The sequence below is a fragment of the Ictalurus furcatus genome, chromosome 11 (assembly GCF_023375685.1).
Source record: "Ictalurus furcatus strain D&B chromosome 11, Billie_1.0, whole genome shotgun sequence".
Lineage (NCBI taxonomy): Eukaryota > Metazoa > Chordata > Actinopteri > Siluriformes > Ictaluridae > Ictalurus > Ictalurus furcatus.
Genome location: NC_071265.1, coordinates 14,123,660 through 14,141,542, shown reverse-complemented (window position 1 = coordinate 14,141,542; position 17,883 = coordinate 14,123,660).

Below are 17,883 nucleotides of genomic sequence, written 5' to 3'. Positions count from 1 at the left end.
TGGCATATAACTTTTTGACAAAAAGAAGACTGCTGGAGCTCATTCAATCTGAGAATAAAGACACATAATTTATGCAGTTAATCACCATATTAAAATGCTGCCAGACAATGTTGACCGTATATTGTAAATGTACTTTGATTATTCATTAAATATACAAAATGTTTAAAAAAAAAAAAACAAAAAAAAATCCTAATGGTACAGTAGTGGTACAGGTAACAGCTGTACAGGTAGTAGGAGTTAAATATCCTGTTTTTGTTTCACATGAACTTAGATCTTTCATTTTCACATTTTTATTCACCTTTGTACCCACAGAGCCATTCTCTGTAACATTGATCACATACCTGTATCATCTTTTATACACTTGTGTGTGTTTTATGCTCTGTTTTTATATATCATTTATATATCACAAACCCATTATTCTAACCTTGCGAGTTATGAATATTAATATGTGTGGCAATAAAATAAGGCTGGGCATATTACCACATAGCCCACATGTCTGCATTTGAGACATCAGACCCATCACTAATGAGCTGTCCCAGTGCTGTCCTTCTGCTTTGGGTAGGTATGCTCTGTTGCTGTGAACTTTATAAGTGTGTTGCCTTTGACAGGGAATTGTTGCTCTCTCTCGCTCTCTCTCCCTCTCCTCACTGTCTGTTTAGGGTTGGAGCACTGCTGTCAGATTGAAAGGCTGGGGTAGCAAGACACAGAAATAACACTGAGAGTCACACCTTATCCACCGATGTCCAGAAAGTGATGCCAAAGCCTGGAGGGGGCAGGATGGAGGTGGTGGGACAGATATCAGCCAAATACCAGCTGGTGACCATACATTATTTCATGTACAGGCAAGAGCAAAATGTGTTAGTAAGCAGAGGAGATCATTCCAGTACAACACAATAATTTTCAGAAATGGATGTAGGCAGGCAGTGCTAAAAAAAGAAACATGACTAAATGCTGTTAGTCAAAACAATTTCTAGAGTCTATATTTGGTGCCACAATCAGATTGCAGTCTGCCAAATTCCCAAGTGAAAAGTTTCTGGCTTCTCGGTGGAGAACTAGGATGCCTCCTTGACTCCTTGATCCTGTGACTTTCAGCCACTGACCAGGAAATCGGTCATAGTCTAAAGAGGAGACAACATTTTCAAAGCACGCATACACAGATGCTTCCTACATAGAAGTCTTTATCATTACTGAACATGACATAGGCCTGCAGTATAGATGCATCATTTCCTTTCCCCTGAAAACTAAAAACTATTTCGCACAATAAATATGAGAACCAAACATTCTAAATTAATAATATTACATAGATAAATAACAATGAGGGCAAATTTGAATTCAAATCAAATTCAGACTAAAGTTAAATAAAATAAGTTAAAATGTGCCTGGAAAAAATATGCATGTGATGTTCATGTGTAATATTCTAACTGACTTTAATTTTGTGTGTTTAATCACATTGTATTGTGAATGTACAGATCTGTTGTTCCCCCAACAGACACAACATACAGCTGTGCAACAAGTCAGTGATAAGTGATACCAATTGCCACAGTGGTTGATGGTTGAGTGAGCAACTTGGCAAATATTTTGCCATTGATACCTGCTTGCCATCTGTTTTCATATTTGGAAGCTGCAAGTGGGTCAGAAGTTAATTTTCTTGTTCTATTGGCAGATAAATTTGCTTATTTATTTATTTATTTTATAAATAAATTGGTTTAAATTAAAATGAGCAAAATTATCTCCTAGAACAAGACAATTTCAAGTTTGACAATTTCAAAAAATGTCTGGAAGTTCAAAATATTAAAGATATTTTCACTTGGTAAAGTATCATTTTTCCACTGTTGGCATCAACAATGAGGGCCACCTGTGCCTTGCCAAACTTTTCACAGATCTAGGAGACCATGTCCTGACCCTCTCCTGCAATGACAGTGTGTCTGCTGCAGCATTGTGCCATCCCAGTAAGTGAGATGCTCTCAGTGAGGATAACCATGTGTGGGGCCCATTTGAGTAGCTTCTGTGCAAGGTAAAGAGTGTCATCCAATCTCATGTCTACCTGGTGATTGATGTATTTGACCATCATGACATATACCAAGTGGACCAGTATATGGTGGTACCTCAAAACCAGTAATAAAAATGGTGGAGTGCTAAGTTGACCACCCACAGTTCCAGGTGATTCATGTGTTCTATCCTTACTGCTTCTAGGCAGAACCCTTTCTGGAGAAAAGCCATGCTCCTTCAGAGTGCTAGGGCTCATGCCCACTCATTGAGTCAAGCACATATTTCTGTATGTGGTATTTGGGGTTCCATTTCTGAAATTTCCATATCTCTAGTATTTGGTCTATTTTTGCAGTGGTGGTTAACAATCCAAGTATTCTTATCAGCAACCACAACTAACAGCCTGCCTAAATTTGTTTTGCAGTGTAGTAATGTACATGACTCTTTGGGATGGCAGAGTGGCTAGCATTCTCAGTGATTGTAGCTTAATGCCTGTTAGTACTGTTTCAGTACTAGCTTTTTACACTTACCAGGGAGACTGGGCACTGCAATGTGTGTGAGGATGGTGGACATATCTTGGGTGGCCTGCTCCTTACTGGGGTCACTACAGTGTAGCAGTAGTATACCAGTTGCTGTGAGCCTAGGCTGCGGCGGTTTGAGCACAGACACATAGGAGGCCACTTAGATGCAGAACTCTGAGGGTTTTATTCACAAGGGTGTGTGTGTGAGAAAAGGGGTGATGGAGTGAGGTGCTCGGGGGTTGGTGTCTTCCTCATGGGTGTAGAGAGCGTGGGGTGTTCTCCCATAGAGGTTGAAGCCTTTTCTGGATGTCTGGAAGCACTAGGGAGGCAGCCAGGGAGCGAGGTCTTCCTCTGAGGCTGTATCTTCTGTGAAAAACAGAGAACAATATATTAGTAGTGTTTTGGAGATTGTCCCCCCCCTTGTTAGAGGAGGAAGGCCCATTTATATGCTCCCATCGGCTGCTGGATGGTAGAGAGCTGCCGCACTGATCATTAGCCGCGAGCTGTGTGTGTTTCTGTGGCCCCTCCTTGCAGCCACGTGCTCTCCGTCTGTCCAAAACATTAGTGTTGCTGAAGCTGAGCTGTTCTTTCAGCACCCTGGCAGCACTTTTTCTCTTTTGTGTGCCGGCTGCCGGCCTGCCATCACAGTATAGTATAGCAGTATGGTCTGCATTTATATAGCGCTTTTAACCTTAGCAGTTCTTCAAAGTGCTTTACACTGTGTCTCATTCACCCATTCACACACACAGTCACACACCAATGACAGCAGAGCTGCCATGCAAGGCACAAGCCTGCCATTGGGAGCAACCCCAAGAGTAAACATGTGGGCCGGGAATCGAACCAAACCTGTGATTAGTAGACAACCTGCTCTACCACCTGAGCAACAGCCACCCCAGTATACATCATATAGCAGTATAGTTATGCCTGTACTGAATGCCAGTAGTGACAGTGCTGTCTGCCTGTGAATCTTGTGAATATCCTTGGCACTATTGAGAGGCCTTTAAGAAGGAAGAGTCTTTAAGAAAGAGTTAATTCCTCTTAAGTCTAGAATGAGATGAAAATGAAGGCCATTATGAAGTAAGTGAACTATGTCACTCCATATTGTGTGCTTTCAGTGAGAAGAGAGACAAGCTCCCTCCGCTCCCACAAACCAGTTGCTCCTGAAAGAGTGATCATTCTGGTCTAAAGCAGCATTCAAGTTACATACTGTATAGCTTTGTGGTGCATGTAATCTAACTGCATAGCTGAGCCTTGTGGCCTTGTTTATCTATTACTTAATTTCTTTGTCTCATGTTGCCCCAGACTGTTCTCAGACTCCTGCTGTAGACTATGTATGGCAAAGGTTACTGGAAAAGCCCTAATAATAAGAAATAAATGCATTTACATTATGTAATGTCTGCCTCTCAATGACACAGAGTTTATAAAATGCTTGATTTAAACACAAGAAGAATCACGAGAAGTGGAGTGTGTATGAATTGTTGTCTCTGAGAAATTGAGGATGCAATTAATGTAACCTTCTCACAATTTAAAAATTCATCAGTCCAGTCTCAAAACAGTAGTAGTCTTTTAAAATCCCCTTCCACCAAAAGGTATGATTAGGTTGGTTGACACTGGCATCTTGCTCATCACTACTGTAAGAGGCAAGCAGACAAGCTTACACATTGTCAAGTCAAGTCAAGTGGGTTTTTATTGTCATTTCTCTATATAGCTTGTATACATTGGGATGAAATGCCATTTCTCCAAGACCATGGTGCGACACAGAACAGTACACAAGACTAAAGTGCAATACACAACAATGTGAGAGGAGTGCAGGAGAATAAATACACAGAACAGCACAATAGGTACACAGGACAATAAATAATCTGAACATGGACTGCAAACTATTTTCTAGTGTACCAGCAATAAGTATAGCAGCAATATTGGCAGCAAAAAAAGTTCCACAATAAAAAAGTGACTGATGCAACTTTGTAAAGTATAAACATAAATGTATAAAAATAAATAAATTATTAGTATTTGATCTTACAGAATAATAATGTTCTATCTGTATTTAGTCACTGTTAAAAAATGTTTTCTGATAATTTAAATTTAAAGTAACCTTGCCGTATAGACCTAGTTAAGCTCTAAAAGAAAATTTCATTCACAAAATTTCTAAATATATCAGTGGTGCTGATGATGATTATAATTTATATGTTATATGTACTTACTGTGTACTTCTGGCAGTTTATGCCCCCTGCTTACTCAACCCATCATACCTACTTTTCTGGTAAGAATTGGCTACCACATTCACTAGGCCTAAGGCAAAATTAGAATTTTAGTTTCTGTAAAAAAAAATTTTTTTGAAATAATAATAATAAATCCAAGTTAATTACTGTCTTTTGCTAAATTAAGCTCAAACAGAAAACAGTCTAGTGTCAGGTGAAATCTGTTTCCTAACCCCAACTCCCAGAATTCACGGCTGCCGAGGCTCAGGTCTTGGGGATCTTGCATGGATCTGGATGAGGAGCCGGAGATGAGCGCTGCTCTATCTCTTGCTCTGTATTCTGGGTCGTGACTACTCCTTCTGCTATGGAAAGCCAAAAAATAAAACCCTCACTGACTCTTTGGCGAGTTGCCAGAAGGGTGAGCATCTCTCAAGCATATAAAGAGCTGCATGAAGTGATTATGGCAGTTGAAAACTAAATCTAGACTGGGGAACTCCGAGGAAGAGGAAGTGGCTCATAGCAGGCTGGACAAGCACTTGCTCCCCAGTGAAAATAAATGTCTCTCACACTGCAGAAAACTCCCCTTTTTTTTCCCAGAAGTGCATGATGAAATATAATGCTTCTGGGGAAAAGCATACACTAACCATATTTATAACCCCGTTATGTCTGATTATTCAGCCATTATGGTGAGTTAACGTCACTAAATAACCATCTGGCAGCATGGAAACTACTGCCAAATGTGTCTTGATGGGTTCAGTCCACCATGGAAAAGGGTTACGGTCCAGCTCACCCCCCCGGTTCAGAAGTGTGCTCACCATAGTAGTCAGCACAGAGCAGAGCCCGACGTTAGCGCAGGAAGTAAGATCCCTCTTGGACAAAGGGGTCATAGAACATGTACATGTTCCCTGAGGGAGGGAGGTTTTTACAATCATTATTTCCTGGTCCGCAAAAAAGATGGGAGTGTGCTGCCAATTTTAGATTTGCATCATCTGAACCATACTCTTCAGATGTACAGGTTGTAGATTCTGACACTCAAACATATCATTTTACAGATTAAGTTTGAGGATTGGTTTGTGAAGATAGATCTCAAAGATGCATATTTCCACATAGAAATATTGCCCCGTGGCAGCTGGTTACTGAGGTCCACGTTTGGAGGCAACACATACCTATATCGGGTTCTTCCCTTTGGGCTAGCTTTATCCCCTCGCACCTGCACACAGTCCATGGATTCCTGTCTGGCTCCATTGTGACTCCAGGGTACTAAACTATCTGGACGACTGGTTAATTCTAGCACAATCCAGGGAACTGGCAATTCAACATCGAGATGTTGTTCTCACCCACATGAGGGGCTTGGGGCTCAGGTTGAACCTCAAGAAAAGTATGCTTTCTCAAGTGCAAAGGACTTTTCTAGGGGTTACATGGGATTCTACTACAATAAAGGCATTTCTATCCCCAACATGTGTAGGGTCAATCCTATCAACATCGAGCAAGATAAATCTGGATCTGCTTATGGCAGCAGCAGCCAATGTCATACCATTGGGCCTATTGCACATGAGACCATTTCAGTGGTGGCTGAAAAGTTGGGGGTTTCGTATGAGCATGAAACCTCTGAGAATAAACAGTGCCACGAGGAGATAACTATGTGCTTTGAGAAGAATTTCTAGCCTCTGGTCACACTATAGGGGCGTCTCCTTATCGCAAGACAATAATAACAGACCCCTCCCTCACGTGCTGGGGTGCGGTCATAGATGGCTGTTAAGCTCACGGTCTCTGGAGTGACCCTCATTTGGAGTGGCGTTTAAAATCACCTAGCAGTGCAGGCACTAGTTCTAGCACTGAAATTCTTTCTTCCTCAAATGAGAGGTCACCATGTGTTAGCTATGACAGACATCTTATTCCCTTCCCAGGGAACAGGGTTAACCCAGACGTTTTAGTGTGTAATTTCTCTAAGAGGCAATCTGCCAGCATGATGCACTAATTCAGTCTTGTTCAATGAGTAACTAAAGCAAACAATTTGGTACCAAATTACTGCCATGCACCGAGTCATTTCTATCATTTGGTTGCTGACAGGCTTTGCAATTTCAAATCAATCAAGACTGGTTGTATAGCATCAGCAAATCAGCAAGTAGCCTTGATACAGGATTATTAAACCTGTAGTTTGTTATACAGTATCTCACAAAAGTGAGTATACGCCCTCAGATTTTTGTAAATATTTGATTATACCTTTTCATGTGACAACACTGAAGAAATGACATTTTGCTACAATGTAAAGTAGTGAGTGTACAGCTTATGTAAAAGTGTAAATTTGCTGTCCCCTCAAAATAACTCAACACACAGCCATTAATCTTTAAACCGCTGGCAACAAAAGTGAGTACACCCCTAAGTGAAAATGTACAAATTCGGCCCAATTAGCCATTTTCCCTTCCCGGTGTCATGTGACTTGTTAGTGTTACAAGGTCTCAGGTGTGAATGGGGTTGCAGGTGTGTTAAATTTGGTGTTATCGCTCTCAGACTCCCTCATACTGGTCACTGGAAGTTCAACATGGCACCTCATGGCAAAGAACTCTCTGAGGATCTGAAAAAAAGAATTGTTGCTCTACATAAAGATGGCCTAGGCTATAAGAAAATTGCCAAGACCCTGACACTGAGCGTCAGCATGGTGGCCAAGACCATACAGTGGTTTAACAGGACAGGTTCCACTCAGAACAGGCCTCGCCATGGTCGACCAAATTAGTTGAGCGCACGTGCTCAGCATCATATCCAGAGGTTGTCTTTGGGAAATAGACGTATGAGTGCGACCAGCATTGCTGCAGAGGTGGAAGGGGTGGGGGGTCAGCCTGTCAGTGTTCAGACCATACGCCGCACACTGCATCAAATTGGTCTGCATGGCTGTTGTCCCAGAAGGAAGCCTCTTTTAAAGATGATGCACAAGAAAGCTCACAAACAGTTTGCTGAAGACAAGCAGACTAAGGACTTGGATTACTGGAACCATGTCCTGTGGTCTGATGAGACCAAGATAAACTTATTTGGTTCAGACGATGTCAAGCGAGTGTGGTGGCAACCAGGTGAGGAGTACAAAGACAAGTGTGTCTTGCCTACAGTCAAGCATGGTGGTGGGAGTGTCATGGTCTGGGGCTGCATGAGTGCTGGCGGCACTGGGGAGCTAGAGTTCATTGAGGGAACCATGAATGCCAACATGTTCTGTGACATACTGAAGCAGAGACTGGGCCGTAGGGCAGTATTCCAGCATGATAACGACCCCAAACACACCTCCAAGACGACCACTGCCTTGCTAAAGAAGCTGAAGGTGAAGGTGATGGACTGACCAAGCATGTCTACAGACCTAAACCCTATTGAGCATCTGTGGGGCATCCTCAAATGGAAGGTGGAGGAGCACAAGATCTCTAACATCCTCCATGATGTCATTATGGAGGAGTGGAAGAGGACTCCAGTGGCAACCTGTGAAGCTCTGGTGAACTCCATGCCCAAGAGGGTTAAGGTAGTGCTGGAAAATAATGGTGGCCACACAAAATATTGACACTTTGGGCCCAATTTGGACATTTTCACTTAGGGGTGTACTCACTTGTGTTGCCAGCGGTTTAGACATAAATGGCTGTGTGTTGAGTTATTTTGAGGGGACAGCAAATTTACACTGTTATACAAGCTGTACATTCACTACTTTACATTGTAACAAAGTGTCATTTCTTAAGTGTTGTCACATTAAAAGATATAATCAAATATTTACAAAAATGTGAGGGGTGTACTCACTTTTGTGAGATACCGTATATTTAGCTGTCACTGTATTTTTTAACATATCATGACTTATATTCTATCAGGTGGGCTATATAGGGTGTAGAAGCTACAGTGGGGGAAATAAGTATTGGACGCATCAACTTTTTTTCAGTAAATGTATTTCCAATAAGGCTATTCACATGAAATTTTCACCAGACATCAGTATTAACTCAAGAAGTCTGGAAATATAAAGAATTCACAACATTAAAGTGCATAAATAAAGCTATGTGTAATAAAGTGGAATGACACAGGAAAAAAGTATTGAACATACTACAAAAAAGCAGTTCTCCAAGGTAAGATAAGGCAAGGAAAAAGCTAAAATCAGTAAGTAATTATACCCCCTATCTGTGCATATTAATATCAGCTGTGTTAGTAAATTGATGGTCTATAAAAAGGCTTTTCGTTACCAAGGTGTCACACAAGATACATCTCTTGATGGGTAAAGCCAAAGAAACATATTGATGGAATCAGATACAGACATATCTCAAAACTTCTAAATCCTCCAGTATGCACCATTTTGGGCATTATCTGCTAGTGGAAGCTTGCAGATCACTCAGTCATCAACCGGCCCCGCGCAGGAGCTCCTGGCAAGATTTCTGACCAGACAGTCAGAAGAATAGTCAGAAGAGTAGCCCAAGAGCCAAGGAAATACTTGGAGGGAGCAGGTACCATCGTCACAGAGAAAACAATAGACAATGCACTCCACTGCTCATGCTCACCCCACAATACTCCATTACTAAAGTAAAGGCATGTCAAAGCTTGTTTAAAGTTTGCTACAACTCATTTGGACACGCCTATGAAATACTGGGAGAGTGTAGTCTGGTCAGACGAGAACAAAATTGTACTTTTTGGCAGTCATACTACACACCATGTTTGGAGAAGAAATGGGACTGCACATCACCCTTAAAACACTATACCAACAGTGAAGTTTGGAGGTGGAAGCATCATGGTGTGAGGCTGGTTTTCATCACATGGTACTGGGAAACTTCATATTGAAGGAATGATGAATGGAGCCCTTTACCGGAAGACTCTTGAGAAGAATCTGCTGCCATCCACCAGAATGATGAGGATGAGACGTGGGTGGACCTTCCAGTAGGACAACAATCCAAAGCATACAGCAAAGGAAACTCTCGATTGGGTTCAGATAAAAAAAAAAAAATCAAGGTGTTAGAATGGCCCAGTTAATCACTTGACTTGAATCCAATTGAACAAGATTTAAAGACAATATGTTTAGAAGAATGGGCCAAAATCACACCTGAATACTGCAGCAGATTAATTTCTTCATACAGGAAGCATCTTGAAGCTGTCATTACAAACAAAGTCTTCTCCAGTAAGTATTAAAAAAAATTCAGTTAGTATGTTCAATTCTTTTTCCCTGTGTCATTCCACTTTATTACACATAACTTCATTTATGGTTTTTAATGTTTGAATTTCTTTATATGTGAGGATTTCTTGAGTTAATACCCAAGTCTAGTGAAAATTTCATGTGAATAGCCTAATTGGAAATATATTTGCTGATAAAAATGTTGATGCATTCAATACTTATTTCCCCCACTGTATTATGTTTTACCCCATTTAGAGCACATATTTAGGGTGTAGGAAGCCACTTGATTTGACCTACTCCCTGCTCTGATGGTCAATAGACAAATGAAAAAAAATGTTTATGCTGTATTTGTCAGATTTTAACAGTGATTTCAAATCTGTTTTTGAACTGTCATGTTGTTGATTAATTTTGGTTTTATGGGTCACTGTCCATTCAAGTATCCGTTCAAGTGGATATGTTTGGAGAAAGGAAAACACTACATTCCGGCATAACCTTATCCGATCTGTGAAATATGGTGGTGGTAGTATTATAGTTTGGGCTTGTGTTTATGCATCTGGGCCAAGATGGCTGCTGGCTCATGGAAACATGAATTCTACTTGCAAATTCTAAAGGAAAATGTTAAGACATCTGTCCATGAACTGAATCTCAAGAGAAAGTGAGTCATGCAGCAAGACAACAACTGAAAGCACACAAGTCATTCAACCAAAGAATGGTTAAAGAAGTATAAAGTTAATGTTTTGGAATAGCTAAGTCAATGTCTTGCTCTTAATCCAATAGAAATGTTGTGGAAAGACTTGAAGCAAACAGTTCATGTGAAGAAACCCACCAACATCCCAGAGATGAAGCTGGTCTGTACTGAGGAATGGGCTAATATACCTCCAAGCCAATGTACAGGACTGATCCAAAGTTAACGGAAATGTTTAGGTGCAGTTATTGCTAAACAAGGGAGTCACACCAGATAAGCAAGTTTCACACACTTTTGCCACTCACAGATATGTAATTTTGGTACACCCTATAATTCAGTAACATGTAAAACCACTTTTAGCAACACTAACTTGAAATAAATGTTTTCTGTAGGAGTTTATCAGTCTCTCACATTGCATTGGAGAAATTTTACACAGACTTCAGATACCGGTCACGTGTAAGGGTGCTTCCCACAGAGTGAAGTTCATGCAATGCTGAGCCTCCTTTGAAAGGGAACAGCTGACTCTAATTTCACCATCAAACTAACTGTTAATCTTAGAGGTTCCCATACTTTTGCCACTCACAGATATGTAATATTGGATAATTTTCCTCAATAATTAAATGAACAAGTATAATATTTTTGTCTCATTTGTTTAATTTGGTTCTCTTTGTCTACTTTTAGGACTTGAAAATCTGATGACCTTTTAGGTCATATTTATGCAGGAATATAGAAAATTCCAAAGGTTTCACAAGCTTTCAAGCACCACTGTTTATCATATATTTATATCTGATATACCTGAAGCAAAGGGTACTGCTTAATATTTATATATATATATATTTTTCTGTTAGAAATACCACAGCAGACATGTCATACACCTGTGAAGAAAGTACCTGAAAGTTCATGTTCTATGCTGAACTTCTTGATTGTATTTGCGTCCCTCCTGTCACATGTTATAGACTCAGCCCTTATTTTCAGTGCTGGCCAGTACCTGGCGTATGAACTTGAGTCACAGCTAAACACTTCATTTGCCAACAGCCAAATGTACTACAAACTCTGAAACATGACCAGTCAAATGATCAGCACAACTGTAGCCAATCACACACAAACCATTTAAATAGAACAAAATCTCATTCACGTCATGAAGAGTCTTAGTGCTAGTTCAGTTCTAGTGATGTGCCCAAGCCATTTGTTTACAGTTTGCAGAGTTTTTTTGTTTTGTTTTTTGTTTGTATGTTTTTTATCGCCAGTTACCATTTCATGTGCTGAATATTTATTTGCACAAGGCAAAATATGGACTGGAAAAATAAGAAAGAAAATACATGACTGTATTTATAATGACATATCCAAGGTTGTCAGGGCAGAGACTTTCCAAGACCAAACATATTTTACACCAATATTTCTTGACACAGAAGCTGTTTATCATGACTTGTTCCAATTTCTTGGTTTTCAATAACTGGGGTGTTGGCACAGCTAATGATTGATCAGGAATTGAGGAATTTAGGTATAATTCCATAAAATCAAATAAATGGGGAACCAGGCCATAAGTTCTTGAAGTTTATGAGTGATCTGGGACCCATATTTTACATTTGTGTGGCCTTCATATTTGTGGTTAAGACAGATGCAAATGCAGATTTTAAAAGAGCTTTATTATATGAGAGACAGGCAGACAAATCCAAATCGTTAAACAAAAGCATGGTCAGAAACAGGCAATGGGTCAGGCGATCGGCAAACAGGCATTAAACAGGCAAGGCAAACGCATGTAATAAGAAACAAGATCAAAGACTATGAAACAATCCGAGGAACAGGGTACAAACGCTTGGTACAGTGATAACACTCAATACTTCACGACATACATCGATACACAAGGGGTTTAAATAACAAACATAATCGGCGTGAAACACAAGACAGCTGAGAACAATGATATCACGTATACGGGAAACAACCAATGAAAATACAGGGGCAGAGACAAGACAGAAATCATCACAGATGCATGTGTCATCATCAAATCCAAAATGTGAGACAATAGCATGGTCAAAAACAGTCAATAGTTCAGGCGATTGGCAAACGGGCATAAGCACAATTAAACAAGAATCGAGAAATGAGAACGAGAACAGGATAAAAACTATGAAACAAAACACAATGAAAAAAGCCTTGGTACATGGAAAACTCACGTAATACTTTACAAAATACAGAGAGACATGAGGGGTTTAAATGACAAACATAATCAAGAGTGAACACAAAACAGCTGAGACTAATGATGACACATACAGGAAACAACCAATGACCATACAGGGGTGGAGACAGGACCTAAACTATAACAAAACATGTGTCAACAGAAAACAAAGTCAATGCCATTGAAACCCGGAAGCACGTACTTGCACTTGACAGAACCCCGCCCCCCAAAAGGCGCAGAAAACACTCCCTCCCGCTGCGGTCCTGGCCCTCTGGGCAAAATGTTTTCACAGCCCTCAGGTCCTGAGGCAGGCTCCTCAAGGAGCAGAAGGGCAGGCATTAGGCTGGGGCAGGCTCACTGGAGTCGCTAGACAGCACCCAGACGTGGGAAGCTGGGTCGTCGATTCAGCAGGGCAAGAAGGCAGAGTGATGTCCTCAGTGGCATGGGAAAGCGGAGCAATATCCATAGAGAAGCCTGGCCTAGTGACGTCTGAGGCAGAGTAGGGAAGCAAAGCGGCGCTCTTGGCTGCAACGGGAGGCAGAGAAATGTCCTCAGCTGAACAGATAGTAGGCGGAGTGTCGTTCTCCGTCAACTCTGCAGGCTGAACTTGGTTGTCCGTGCCAGCAGACTCAGGAGTGAGCAGAACTTGGTTATCCGTCACGTCGCCCTCAGATAGGAACATGGCTTGACAGAGCGTCTCATCAACCTCAGACAGGCACATGGCTTCAGAGGCTGTCTCATCGCCCTCAGGCAGGAATGTGGCTTGGGAGGCCGTCTCTTCGACCTCAGGCAGGAACATAGATTGGAAGGCCATCTCGTCAGCCTCAGACAGGAACTTGGCTTGAGAGGCCATCTCTTCAACCTCAGACGAGAACATGGATTTGGAGGCCATCTCTTCGACCTCAGGCAGGAACATGGCTTGGAAGGCCATCTCATCAGCCTCAGAGATGAACTTGGCCTGAGAGGCCGTCTCTTCAACCTCAGACAGGAACATGACTTGGGAAGCTGTTTTTTCGACCTCAGACAGGAACATGGATTGGGAGGCCATCTCTTCAACCTCAGACAGGAACTGGGCATGCTCTCTGAGGTTCAGGTGTGGAGCAGTCCCGGCCTGGATTGAATGCGGAGCTATGGCTACTGCACAGCCAGAGGGAGGAACAAAACTCAAGGCAGAGCCTGAGGGGAAAGCAACATTCCTCATGATGCTAGAGGGGGGAGCGAAGTTCTCCGTGAGGCCAGAGGGAGGAGCAAAGTTCTCTCCGAGGCCAGAGGGGGGGAGCAAGGTTCTCCCTGAGGCCAGGAGGAGGAGCGATGCTCTTCGTGAAGCATGAGGGGGAGTGATGTCCTCCATGGAGCAGAAAGGGGGAATGACATATGGAGTGAAGCAAAGAAAAGGAGCAACATCTTCAACATAGCAGGATGGCAGAGCAACATCCTCAGCCGAGCAGGAAGGCAGAGCGACATCCTCAGCCAAGCAGGAAGGCGGAGCGATGTCCGAAGTGAAGCCTGATGTAGTGATGTTCGAGGTGGAACAGGGAAGAAAAGCGGAGCTCTTGGCTGCACTGGGAGGCAGAGCAACATCTTCAGCTGAACCGGAAGACTGATAGGTGTCCTCAGATGAGCAAGGAGGCTGAACGACATTCTCCGTCGACACGGCAGACTGGATGAGATTCACAGTGGTGGAGGGAGGGTGGGAGATGGTTCTAGCCTGGTTGGAAGGCTCCCCTTGGACATACCCCATGACAGATTACATCACGTCGAGCCATTCTCGATTGTTTTTAATTAGGGAGAATTTTCCCTCCTTCTACCAGCACGGCTTTTCCTTTTCATAAAGGTTCCCTTGAACTCTAAAAAATTCTGTTGCATCCATGCTACTGCGAAGTATTCTGTCACTTTAAGCATATAATGGAGGTTAGGAGGGATGCAAATGCAGATCTCTTTATTATACGAGAGACATGCAGACAAATCCAAAACGTGAGACAATAAGGTGGTCAAAAACAGGCAATAGGTCAGGCGATCAGCAAATAGGCTGAATAAAAAGGCTAAACAGGAATTGAGGAATGAGGACTAGAACAGGGTCAAAACTATGAACCAAAACACGATCAACAAAGCCTTGGTACACGGAAAATTCACATAATACTTTGAGAAGTACAAAGAGACACGAGAGGTTTAAATGACAAATATAATCAAGGGTGAACACAAAACAGCGGAGACTAAAGATGACACATATGGGAAACAGCCAGTGACAATACAGGGGTGGAGGCAGGACCTAAACTATAACAAAACACACCTGTCAAAAGCAAACAAAGTAAATGCCACTGAAACATGGAAGCGTGTGCTTGAACTTTGGAGCACGCTGCATGCTCCAGCGCTTAGCGCAAGCGGAAATCATGACAGGTTAATTCCTAAATAGAATATAGACTCTTTAAACCTTAAATTTCTATTATTATTATTTGTATTATTTAATTAATTTAATTAATTAATTTATTTACATTTTTGCACATTTTGGACAAATCTTCAGCAAAACTACACCTGCCACGATCTGTGCCATCATTTTATCTCAGAGAGAACGGGAAAATTAGATAATATAGTAGATTGTGCATTTACTTTTGAGGTTCTGCATCTAAAGTTTTTTTCAGACATGTAATATGTATAAAATGTTTCATTCTTCAAGCATGAAAGAGCATGTATAACATGTGCTTTTATGTTCAGGCTCTAAAAGGTGGGTGTAATGATCACATTTTCTGTGGGGCCAACAGTAATGTATGCCACATTACTTTTTGCAACATATCATCTCTATCTCTGGCTATCTCTCACAGGCTGATTAGTGCCTTCCTGGGGTCATAGCCGACATATTATTTCAATCTTCATAGATATAGCGACATGCTCCAATAAGTCCACTGTTGGGGAATGGGACTTCTTTTGCATTTTTACAATTTTCCACTGATTCCTTTATAAGGTGAGAAAAAGAAAGAAACACAGGCTTGAAAACAGGGAAACATAAACCCTTCGTGTCATAGCTGATTCTTTTGGGACTTTGGGAAAAGAGCACAGGCACCATAAGGAAATATTTATGGATTCCAGGCAGAGTATAATTTATATGATTGACACAAAGCCGGCAGAGAAGTCATATAGTCTTTCAATAAAAAGGGTAATTGTATCTCTTCTTTCCCATTGTGTTTAAACTCAGTCGATAACACTGGCATCTGGCTTAAAGCTGAAAGGGCCAACCACTTTAAGCATTAAGTGGATAATAATAGAAGCGTTATTTCCAATCAAATCATCCAGTGACAAAAGATCTTCAAGGAAAAAGTCAGTTTACAGTTACCCCATATGTGATATTCCTTTTTTCCTAGCCTTTCCCCTAACATTTTTGTTGTGCAAATTCAGTAGATTTGCACTGAATCTATGAGGCTAATATACAGTATAAGGGTGTAATGATCATTGTGCTCTGCGTTGCAATGACCAAAACACATTATACATTATATGGTTACATGATATCGTTATCATTGTTAAAAAGAGCTTTCAAACAATACTAGAGGCTGTGGAAATTGGCCACATTTGACAACTTTGGAGCTCTATTTATGCTATGGAGCTCATTATGTTTCAGTCAATAATTTTTAAAGTCCCCAGGTCAAGACACTTTATTCAATCAAAATTTTGGGGATAATTTATAAATGTATGTTTTTGTTTTACAATATTGAACCTCTGTTCATAGCAATTGTTTATTTAATTATCTTTATACCCATAAAATTGCACGTCGTTTTGCATTATGATTCAGAAATTTAAAAAAGATAATAATTTTAATTCATAATTTTTCTTCATTCAAATTTTGCATCAGATATTTTGAGAATCAAATCAAAATGGTGATGCCAGTATTGTGAATTGAATAGAACCATGACCAGAGTACATTGTTACACCCCTGATAACAAGCTGTACTGTAGCTTTCTAGGGACGGTTATAACTGTTATCATTATCCAAACTTCATTATTACTTAAAATTCATTGTTTGGATAATTAAAACTAAAGTAACATTGCTGACCAGATGTTATTACATACCTATTATACTGTAGATATATGTAAATGCACTCCTCCTCCTATAGAGGTATTTTTCCATTGCCAGACTGTATAACGCAGGGGTCTTCAATCTAATACACAAAGGGTCAGTGTGGCTGCATGTTCTCATTCTAACCAAGCAGATGCCACACCTGATTCCACTTGTTTAATCAGTTCATCTTGGTCTCAAATAAATTATAAACTGTATCTCCTATTTGGCTGGAAGGAAAACCTGCAGCCAGACCAGCCCTATGTGGATAAGTTTGGAAACACCGGGTAGTAGATGGTGTAATGAATTGGTGACCAATTGTGCACACCAACACAAATTGTCAATCTCAGTTTTACACTCCATACATTTCATTTTACCATACTTTTCTTTTGGCAATTCAATTATGATATCTATTTTGTTCACAAATTTTAAAACAAAAGATTAGAGATTTATTTCAACTTTAATTCATTATTTCAGGATTCCAATGGGTCAGAGGTTTACAGATACCAAGTTAACTGTCTCTTTAAACATACTGGAAGATTCCAGAAATTGATGTAATGACTTAGTGAAGTGATGTGTCTTTTTCCCCTTGAAAAAAAAAGTAGATCAAGTCTTTTTTTTTTTTCTTTTACTGGGTCAGCACACATATACTCTGTTACTTATACTGTCATTGAAATCACTTCAACCATACAGTTATGCTCTCAAATTTCAGATACCTCCTACCTAGTTCTAATGTATGGCATGACACCAAACTCATTGCTGTTAAATAAATTGCTTCTGACATCAAGTTTCCTGCTACAGTTGTTTGGAGCTATGCAATTTGCTTCTATTTATGACATTATGTCATGCAGTGCCAGAATTCACAAGCAAGCCTATTTGGCATTAGTTAACAAAAGACACTGTTTGAAGCAAGTGTATAATCATTAAGCCTAAGAGGTGCCTCACAGCTTTATTTGCTTTTTAGCTACAGAATTCCCCCAGAAGATTGTGCAAGTATTGTACAAGATTGTGTGAGTATGATTCAGTGTCAAGTTCAAAACACATGTATTCCATTTAATCAGTAGAAGTACTGAAATTGCCATAGGTTTTCTGCACAATTAGACCTGACATAATTGTTAAATGTCACTGGAAAGGATCTTAATGACATTTGCAGAATA